The 9,852-nt window shown below is 43.9% G+C and overlaps 1 long non-coding RNA gene across 1 annotated transcript; it reads right to left on the bottom strand.

Annotated features, from left to right (window-relative positions):
• Nucleotides 1-424: 424 nt before the first annotated feature.
• On the bottom strand, nucleotides 425-4,662 carry LOC144819286 (uncharacterized). The gene is made up of 2 exons (XR_013607261.1): nucleotides 3,595-4,662; nucleotides 425-1,251 (listed from the first exon to the last, which is right to left on the bottom strand). It is a non-coding gene; the product is annotated as an uncharacterized LOC144819286 (long non-coding RNA).
• Between the last annotated feature and the right edge of the window lie 5,190 nt (nucleotides 4,663-9,852).

Genomic DNA, 9,852 nt, shown 5'->3' with positions numbered 1-9,852 from the left:
CTAGTCGGGGTCAGATAACATAGTGCGGGTTATTTTGTCCTATAGTAATCTGCACAGTGGTATTAACCACCATGATACACATTTCAACACGGTATGCTATTTCTTCTAGATTTGTGCTGCCACGGAACACCATTGACTGCTGCTGAAAAAAGTAACAGGGCAAAAACAGCCAGAGCAGAGTTACAGCACCACCTGGGGTTGTAATGGTATTGCCGTAAATCCTGTAAAGTTTTGTTTTGGGTTACAAATAGGTAAATACTTGCTTGGCATGAAAGAAAACTAGAAACACAACGATATAAGTAAGGAAAGCAAAACTTGAATTATATATTCTGCATCACCTTTATTTATGTTTTGCTTTATTTGATAGGCTTCATATAGATCTCTTACTGCCTCTTATTGATAACTACAGCACACTCAGAAATTCATATGTAGTGGCTTTATTTGGACCGGGAAAACCATTATAACAGCATGAACATTTACATTTAGACCTATAGCGTATACTTGTTGGCACTAGTAGCACTTTTATTTCACGTAATAAGCAATTTACAGTCAGGATTGCAAGATTCTGGGCACACTGTTGACAATAACAATAAACAGATTAACACTAGAGTGATTTTTTTATGTGCTGATGGTCAAGACGCCACTCCATGCTTGTAAATAAAGTATCAACACATTGCTTGAGGTTTGACACTGAATTCAGACAGGATACAGAGCTGAGGTGTTCTCTCATGCAATACTCGGCTGTACAATGCACGTTTCTTGGGCGTAGATACTAATGGTGTAGCAGGTGCAGTCGCACCGGCGCCCAGAGCCCTTAAATGGTCCAATAAGCAGTGAGAATTGTGCATTTTATACGCATCAAGGAAACGTGGGGAGGGCTTTTCCTTTCTTACCCCAGCGCCCATGGCCTCCTTGCAACACTACTGGCACATTTGCGGCCATCTGTGTAAAAGAGCACCTTATGCAGGCATAAGGAAGCCGGATACGAGTGAGGCTGTAAGGGCGGGTTCGGGGGAGTGAGTCCGGCGCCCAGAGCTTCCATCACGGGCACAGCTCTCTGTACTCTTATCGGGAGCATTGCAAACACTGGACACAGACCGCCTTTGTGCAGAAGGAACATAAGCAGACAGGTTACGAAACCGGCAATCCGATCTTTACTTAGTATATATCCTGTCTCCGTCAGCGAGCCACGAGGCTCCAGTCTTTTGAAATCTGGGGACGCATGAAAAGGGGTGCGATGCTAGCTTCACCCTGGAAGAAATCAGAAGGAAACACGGGTTAGTAATTTTACACATAATTTGTAACACTTACGTGACATATTCTACATGCCAGTCAGGCCTACTGCAAAGGATGCATGCAGTCACTCTTGCAGTGCGTGCAGCCAGGGTCGGACAGGCCACTTAACATTTCCCCAGTCTATTGGAGCCCTTAGAGGCCGGTTTTAAAAGCCAAGGGCCGCTCAGTCACTTTCCACAGCTCCCCATATGAACAGAAGCAGGGGGAGAGAGAGTGTGGGGGGAAGGAGAGAGAGAGGGAGGGAGAGAGAGAGACAGAGAGAGAGAGAGTGTGTGTGTGTGGGGGGTGCAAGGTAGATAGAAGGCGTTCAGAGAGAGAAGAGAAGCAGGGTGGATGGATGGGTGGATGGATGGATAGATGGATACACACAGGGAGTGGGCAGGTTTAAGCATTTTTGCAAATGCGAATGCTTTTGGTTCCCAAATCTGACCAAGCGACTCATGGCACACATTTTCCGTTCATGGTTTTGAGTGCATTTATTCTTAAATTCAGGTAACAAGTTTGGCAGAAAATCTGACTCATCAATGTTCCCCATGTCACTTCAGGTCATAATTAGGGCCCTGCTGGTTAGCTGTGTTGAAACAAATTGTGATATCCATTATTTCGTCCCAGCCTGAAGGAATCCTTCTGAGAAGTGTACTGAAAAAATATGGAGAGGAGAGAGCGAATTTGGTTGAACTTTTTGGATCCATAATTTACGGCTGAAGTATTTTTTGATTTGTCATCTTCCTCTGCCACCTGCTTCGATTACCATTTTCCCGTTCTCGATTTCTATTTGCATCCCTTGTTTTCCCCTTCCACATTTCCCGGAGCGGGTAATGTGCAATAAAAATGTGTATGCATGAAAACTATCCTGTATCATTTCTTGGAACATACCCTCTGTCCAGTGTACATATTGTAAGCTTTACATTATTTAAAGATATGCTGTTTATTGCTGGGTTTTACATAATGTTTTGTATCAGCACTAGAAAACTTGCAAACAACTCTTAGAGCTTCTAAGTCATCCCTGTTTTCAGCGCCAATATGCCCCAAGGGCTGGATAAGCGCTTTACAACTGCAGGTGTTATGTTGTGTTGCTGATGCCGTTCTGTCAGTTCACCGAATGGAATCCCTTCCTGCAGTGTATCAGGGCACTGGCAGCAAACATCATTTTATTAGCCCCTTTGTGAATGTCTCATTCAGCACTTGCTTGTGAAATGTGTGTACGGAGAAGACTGAGAGAGAACTGGAAACAACTGAATGTCTCCCAGTGGCACTGTACACCAGTTTCCTGCTTTCCAAGTGACTTTCTGTGCCTTAACATTTTGGGGCATATTTGCAAACATTGCACGCAAGGCAGAGCAGTGGGTGATTTTGCTGCGCTGTGTCCTATGAAAGGGAGACAACAGACCAGTGGCATATTTTCAAAGATATGGTGCAGTTGTGCTCTTTGCTAGTGCCGCTGCACTTGTGGTTTCTAGGTCAGGGTCGTTTTTGTACAGGGAGGGATAGCTTCCTGCAAAAATATTATAATTTTAGGCTATTTCCTCTTTGCATGTGTGCTGCAGAATGCAGCACACACGCAAAGAAGAAATAATGATGAGCTATAAAATGATTTCTCATTGTTGGTGCAGACTCAGGTAGGTGCACAATTGTAAATATAGATGTGCATCAAAATGGTTGCATGGGAATGCGCAGGGTCCCCACCATGCAATGACTATCTGATGCAAGGTAATTCAGGGCAATGCTATGCGGTACCTTGCATTACTGTTTTTTTACAAAGCCAGGCAAAAGCCATGTAAATCGGAGATTTGCGTGGCTTTTTATTTCCTAAAATTGATTTTTTTGTCAGGTCTCACCAAAATTGTGATGCAACCCCGAAGCAAAATCATTGTAAATCAAAGCCTTAGTGTTTTGAAGAATGGAGGAATCCTCACTTTCTCTTACCTCTCATGTATCAAAACAATTCACTATTCTTCAAAGCTGCTTAGGCAGAGTGGCTGTGGTAATGGGGGGGCACAGGAAAACTATGATGAGGCGTAGCACATCCACAGGTACCTTCGCTTATGATCACCCAACACACGCATTCACTTGTGACGAAAAGGTCAGGAATTGCACCGTGTACTAATGTGCAGAAAACTTGTGGTACGGTATCATTGCGTGTTAAACCACCACAGTTCCTCAATACCCTTTACCTGAGACAGAGGCACAATACTCTACTGACATTTGTCATTATATATATAGAATATACACTAATTAAGCTTTCTTTTAGTCAACATACACAAATACAAGAAAACAGATATAATCAGTGAAATTTACCCTGGTTTGGCAAGCTCGGTGAGCTGGTGATGGTCTTCCTGTCCATCTCTTCTTGCAGAGTTCAGAGGTCTAAATTAGATCCAGTGAGTGCTTGCTACACTCACTGAACCAGTTCATGGAAGACGTTTGGTTTTCGGTTCTGATCTGAAGTTATGCAAAGGGATTGCTTTGTGTTCTTCCCACCCGCATGGGATACTTCTCTACGGCCCCACTGTTGGATCGCATGCGTTTAATGCCAGATAAATGCTTCTTCATGAGGGACTGGAATCGCTTCTTGTCTGATTTGATGGGGCAGCTTTCTGAACCTGAGGACACAGGCTGAGGTGAGATAAGGCAGATTGCTTCACAAGAAGCTGATCTTCCAGCCCTCTTCGGGAGGGACACTTCTGGAGTGCAGCCTTGCTGTTTGCGATCATTCAGAGGAGTTGAAGGGCTTCTTGACAAAGGTTTGTTCTTCTTTTTCTGGGACAACAAAAATCGAAGGTCAACAGGGTCCTGATCAAAAAAGAGGGACTCTTTTCTTCGGATGTTGGGACTTTCGCCCAACGCGAGGAACCCGTATGGTGTTGTAATTTTCGAGAGATGAGGCAGAGACAGGGCAGCTCTAGTGGCTGGATCCGCGTGCTCTCTGGCGCTCTCCAGTTCGTAGGGAAGGACGCTCATGTCTGTGCTGCCCAAGGGTGTCTTTTTACTTGAAATCCTTCTTCCACAAATACTTTCTTCTCTGATGTGGGAATCAGAATGACATCTGTTTGATCTGGGTGTGAATCGTTTTTCAAAAGTGATCTGCTTCTCTCGAGGGGATCCTTCAACCTCATCGGCCGCTGCGACTGGTAGAAACACGTGGTCTACGTCTAACGAGGGAATGATAAACTTGGGGATGCGATCTGGAGTCATCACAACACTGAAAATGTCCGTATTCTTCTTTGTCATCTTATCCCCAGCAGTTGGCTTATGGAGCTTAAATGTTGTCCAAGTTAGCATGTTGTCCAGGGCACTCCTGATGGAAAGCTGGGCTGCTGCAGGCAGCATGACCGGCTGTGGTGTTTCAGTGTTGGGCTCCTAGGTGAGAGGGTTTCCACTGCAGAGGTTTCTGAAAGGAAACCCAATTCCTGTTTATAAAACAAAGCTAGCCAACCTACGTCAACAGATGGCCACACGTCACTGGCATGGCAACCGACGATAAGAAGGCTTTTACAGTCCCACTAGTCCACTCAGACACTCTTTCATGCCGCACCTTACAATGGAGCAGCCTGGAGTCTCTGATATTTAATTGGGCTAGAATTCAATGCCTTTGCATGTATTTTACAGTATAAGTGGAAATTTGTTTTCTTTTTTTTTGTTTTGCAAACGTGCAGCTTTTTTGATAAAAGACAAAAACTTATGATCAGTCTGAATTCACCTGTCCCCTAAGTGTGTTATTTCTTGCATGGCTGTTTGGAAAACAGGCAGCCACGCTCTAAGCTTTGTTTTTTGTCATAAAATCCCCCCAAAATTAATAAAAGTAAAGATCAAAGGAGAATCAATTTCTTATAAGACTAGAGAGAAAAAATAATAAGGGCGAAGTAGAACGTTTTCAACCCACTGATACTTGTACATTATTCCACAGCCCTCAGCCTTCACGAGCTCTGAAGGGGAAACAAGGAAAGATGCTGCCACTATGCAAAGCATGTACATTATTTAATAAAAGGATTGCAAGTTTATGCAGCCCAGCAGAGAGCTCATGTGCAGAGGGGAGGCGCGTATTTTGAAGTTTGGCTTTAAAGAAAACATTCCCCTGCCTTTTAGAGACTTCTCGCTCAGCATAATCAGTTACTGAATGTCAGCTCCTGCACTCATTGATTTTTAGTTCTTATTTGCCCAATTAAAAAAAAAGGTGTGCCGCAATTCTAGTACAAACAGACAGCGCCCTTAAGATACCAGTCTATTTATTTTATATTTATGAATTTATTAGCAGTTTTAAACTTTGCGTGCAAGAACCATCGGGAGGCTGTTTGCAGTACTTAGGTCCAGTTTCTTATCAACACTGGGAAACAGTAGCATGCGATATAACAAGACTATGATAACTGAATAGGATAAAACGGAGGAAATCAATTACAATATATTTTACCTTTCGTGAATAGTCAGGTAAGGCAGCACAGAACATTCGTTCTTAGATACAGTCCCAGTTTCAAAAGTTGCATCAGCGAGAGGGAGGTCGGTCATAGTTGAAAATGGCCCTGGAAGTCAGGCTTCTCAACTTCTTAAAAGAATCCTTGGATGCAAATGTTCTGTGGTTTGAGTTCCACACACCAGGAATACAATGGTGAGGACTGTTTGAGAGATTTTTTCCTTTGCTAAATGCTGGTGTCCGAAATGTGCATTGCCATACCCAGATAGTGAGCTCTTTGGCAACGGTTTGCAGATATTTCGCCGAGGGAAAAATGCTGGGGTACTGTGGTACGTTTGCCCTGTGAGGATTTCACAGTTTTTCTTCTCTCTAGATCATCCTTGCGCCCATTCCTTTTTAGGTCGAGCCTGGGCACCGCATACCCTGCTCTGCGGCATGCTGTATTGGAGTATGGAACAGAAGTCCAGCCCATATTTGTTACTGGCTTATGTCATAGTCCTTCATAAATGATGGCTTCTGATTCCTTAATAGGCTTGTTAGTCCTTCTTTAGTACCTCCTTGTCTTCATTTGTAAACTGCCATAAGGACTGGCCCTTTTTCTTCTGTTGTTAACCGGTACATATTTTTTACTCTGTAAGCACTATTTTTTCTAATGAGTTTCTCCTACTACAATGCAAAACCAAAGGGGATGATGGACGGAGCGTTGAGCATTGCAAACACTCACCCGCAGTCAACTGATCTGAGTTTAATCCATCATCATTCTTTAGCTCACTCCGCCACCCCAGTTCAGACATGGCCATATGCAAATTAGTCTGACCCTGTGCCTCATGGGAACAGTCTAGCCCGAACTTCCAAGCCATGTCTTCCCTGGACGGGAAACAAGCATCCTCGGACTGGTTTCTGGATAATCAGCTGTCTTCAGCCAGGCTACCTTGAATCCAGCGGCAAAGTAAGCAAGGGACCCACGTCTGGGCATACTCTGCAAACTTAGGGCGAACAAAGCAAAACCAAAGGGGCTGATGGACGGAGTGTTGAACATGGCAAGCACTCACCCCCAGTCAACTGATCTGGATCTAATCCATCATCATTCTTTAGCTCACTCCGCCACCCCAGTTAAGACATGGCCATATGCAAATCAGTCTGACCCTGTGCCTCATGGGAATAGTCCAGCCCGAACTGCCAAGCCATGTCTTCCCTGGACCGGAAACCAGCATCCTGGGACCAGTTTCTGGCTAATCAGCCGTCATCAGCCAGGCTAGCTTGAATCCAGTGGCAAAGTGAGCTACTACTACTGCAGGCACGACATGCTTTCCAGCAACATTTAGCGCACCATGCGTGCTTTCACTTTCCAAGCAGCCGGGACAATGGAGGCCGCTTCTTTGAATAGGTCTCGCATTCACAAGAGTTTGAGCTGTTGGCATTGTAAATGACAAAGCCTTTCATTTATGTGTTAATTAGCAAAACAGATAAATAAAAGGCACTGTCATTCACAATGGCAATAGCTTAAACTCTTGCAAATGCGAGACCTATTGCATTGCAAATGCTTGTTTTGCTTTTTATTTCACACTTCCGTGTTACTGGGGAAGAGCAGCCGGATTGGTTTTTCTGGAGGACGGGACCAAGATGTGAAATTCCATGGTCCTCTTTGTTTTTGTAGCCCCGCGCACCCTTATGGGGGTGCCTCCCTGCACTGTGCACCTGCCACCCTGCGGTGGAATTTTGCTGCCTGAATCTTCTGCATTATTTGTTTTACATGGTGTGGAGCAGGTAGCAAAATGTCCAGTGGAAAGAAGGATGCGGCACACAAGATGCATACCTTTGGCAAGATTGTTTGGGGTTCCTAAAACATGGTGTTATGTGTGGTGAAAGCTTGTTTACAGACGCTCCGAGGTTTAATGGAGAGACCAGAACAGGAACGATGCATCCCATCGTATTTCTGTCTGCTTGATGAAAGGCTATTTAAGGGGTTATAGCTGCAATGTTGGAATTTCTGTGAGTTGAGTTTGTTTAGTGTAGCCTCAGCAATACAAAAGTTTGAATCACAATTTAAAAAAAGGTTTGAATCACTGGAGGAGTCTTAGTTGCAATTGAGAACCCTTTGCAAATTCTTTGATATGTCTTGGTAGGTTGGCTTCTTGTCCAGCTATAAGTTACAACCCACGAGGAAGAGCTGAGGAGGGATGTCACCCGTTAGGGGATGTCACAGGATGCAGGCAGAGAGCTGTAGCCTGCCAAGGAATGGTTTAGAGGGGGATCCTAATGTTACATGTGGGATTAATGGCAATGGATTCATGGAGGCTAACATTGTGACAAATTCCCATGTAGGTGTAGGCTTCCTCTCAATTCCGTCTTCTTATGGCGAGAGGACAGTCTATTATGTAGAGGGTGTGGGGGTTTGGGGAATGGTCAAAGGAGTTAGATGACTCATGAGGTGGAAGGTGAATGGGGGATATAGTGACAAGGTATTCTTTAACTGATTGGAACACCATCAGGAGGGGCTGCCTGAGTTGTTTAAGGTTTTCATCAGTGTCTTGTATCCTGATCTTACCAATATTAATTAAGGAAACTGAAAGACTCTTTTTAAGAGAAAAAAGAGATGAAACAGAAATTATGGACATAGGGGATTTTGGAGTTGTGAGTGATATTCTTTTATTCTGCAAATATATCTCACAAGAGGGTGCATCACTCAAACAAACAAAGAAGATTATTAAAACACTGCCAGTTTAGCAGTGATATTGGAAACATTTCTAAAAAATTTCCTTCAGGTTTAGTAAAGTAAGACATGAAGCATTAAGAGACGTAATCTGAGCTTCGAATCATAAGTCAGAATCAAATTTAAAACCTTGATTTCTAATGGATCAGGTTGGAGAAAGGCAATGCCTACCTCATTAGGCCACTTAGCAGAGGACCAGATTGAATTAAGTTAACAGATTAAAATAATTTCTGCTTTTCTCTCCATTTAGTTTCAGACAGCTTTGTTGCATCTAAGTTGTGACATCTATTAGGCAAGTATTGAGTCTTTTTTGGAAGATTGTCTTCTATGGACAGAACCAGCTGTGTGTCATCAGCATATGATATTATTTTGTGGCCAAAATATTGAACCAGCTGTATCAAAGGACTAGTATATGCATTGTAGAGTGTGGGGCATAACGCAGAGCCCTGAGGCACATAATATTTTAATGATCTGGAAGAGGAATGAAAATAATCAAACATTACCGTCTAGTAATAATCATATAGGAAGGAAGCTATCAATCGAAGGGTGGATTCTTCTACTCCAAGCTGATAGAGACATTTTAGCAGAATATGAGTCAGGACTAAATCAAAGGGTGCAGAAAAGTCCAAGTGGACCAATCCTGCGGGTCTTCATGGTCTGAAGTTAGGTGTATGTGTTCCAAAACAGATAGAAGAGCAGATTTTGTGCTATACATAGGTCAAACCCAGACTGAGAGGCATGCAGTACAGTTATTTTTCCAGGAATGTTGACATTTGCTGATTAACTGATTTTTCTAGCATTTTGGCAATGTGCCAATTTTGACAACCATGGCTAATTTTAATCCTGAGGGCGAGTTCTAGTCACCAGCAGCAGTTACAACATTTCTTAGTTCTTTGTGGGCATCGGGGGGTTCTTCCTTCCAGTTTTGCATGGCAGGCCCAGGGTCCATCATTAAACTTCAGTGAAGTCACCATGCTAGAGTGAGGCTCCTCCTTGTGCAAAAGTTGTTAAAGGATAGTGGGAAATTCCAGAAGCCAGGCACCCCTGGCCAGTTCTGGTGTGCCAAGTCACCTCTCCACCCTGTCCCAACCCACCTGGACAGTTTAAAATGGAGTCATCCAGAAGTTACTAGTCACATCCCCCCTGGGGCCTCAACTCCGCTCCTCACTAACATCAATGCCAGGGACTTCCTAACTAGTTTTTCAAAGAGGAGCCCCCTCCAGTGTAGGCTCCAGAGATCTAGGCCCTGTCCTTTATTCATTGGGCTTGGGTAGGCCCATCCATGGTACAGTGTGACAGCAGGTTGTTGATCCTCCAGATCCACCACATTCCCCCTCGGGAGCTGAATGAAGCACTATTAAGTACTCCCTTTTGTGTGGGGAGGCCTTTGTTCCTGCTGTTGAACAGAAATGTAATTAACCTGGTGTGGCAGGGT

The sequence above is a fragment of the Lissotriton helveticus genome, chromosome 2_1 (genome assembly GCF_964261635.1).
Source record: "Lissotriton helveticus chromosome 2_1, aLisHel1.1, whole genome shotgun sequence".
In the NCBI taxonomy this organism is placed as follows: domain Eukaryota; kingdom Metazoa; phylum Chordata; class Amphibia; order Caudata; family Salamandridae; genus Lissotriton; species Lissotriton helveticus.
This window is presented reverse-complemented; position numbering and strand designations above follow the sequence as displayed.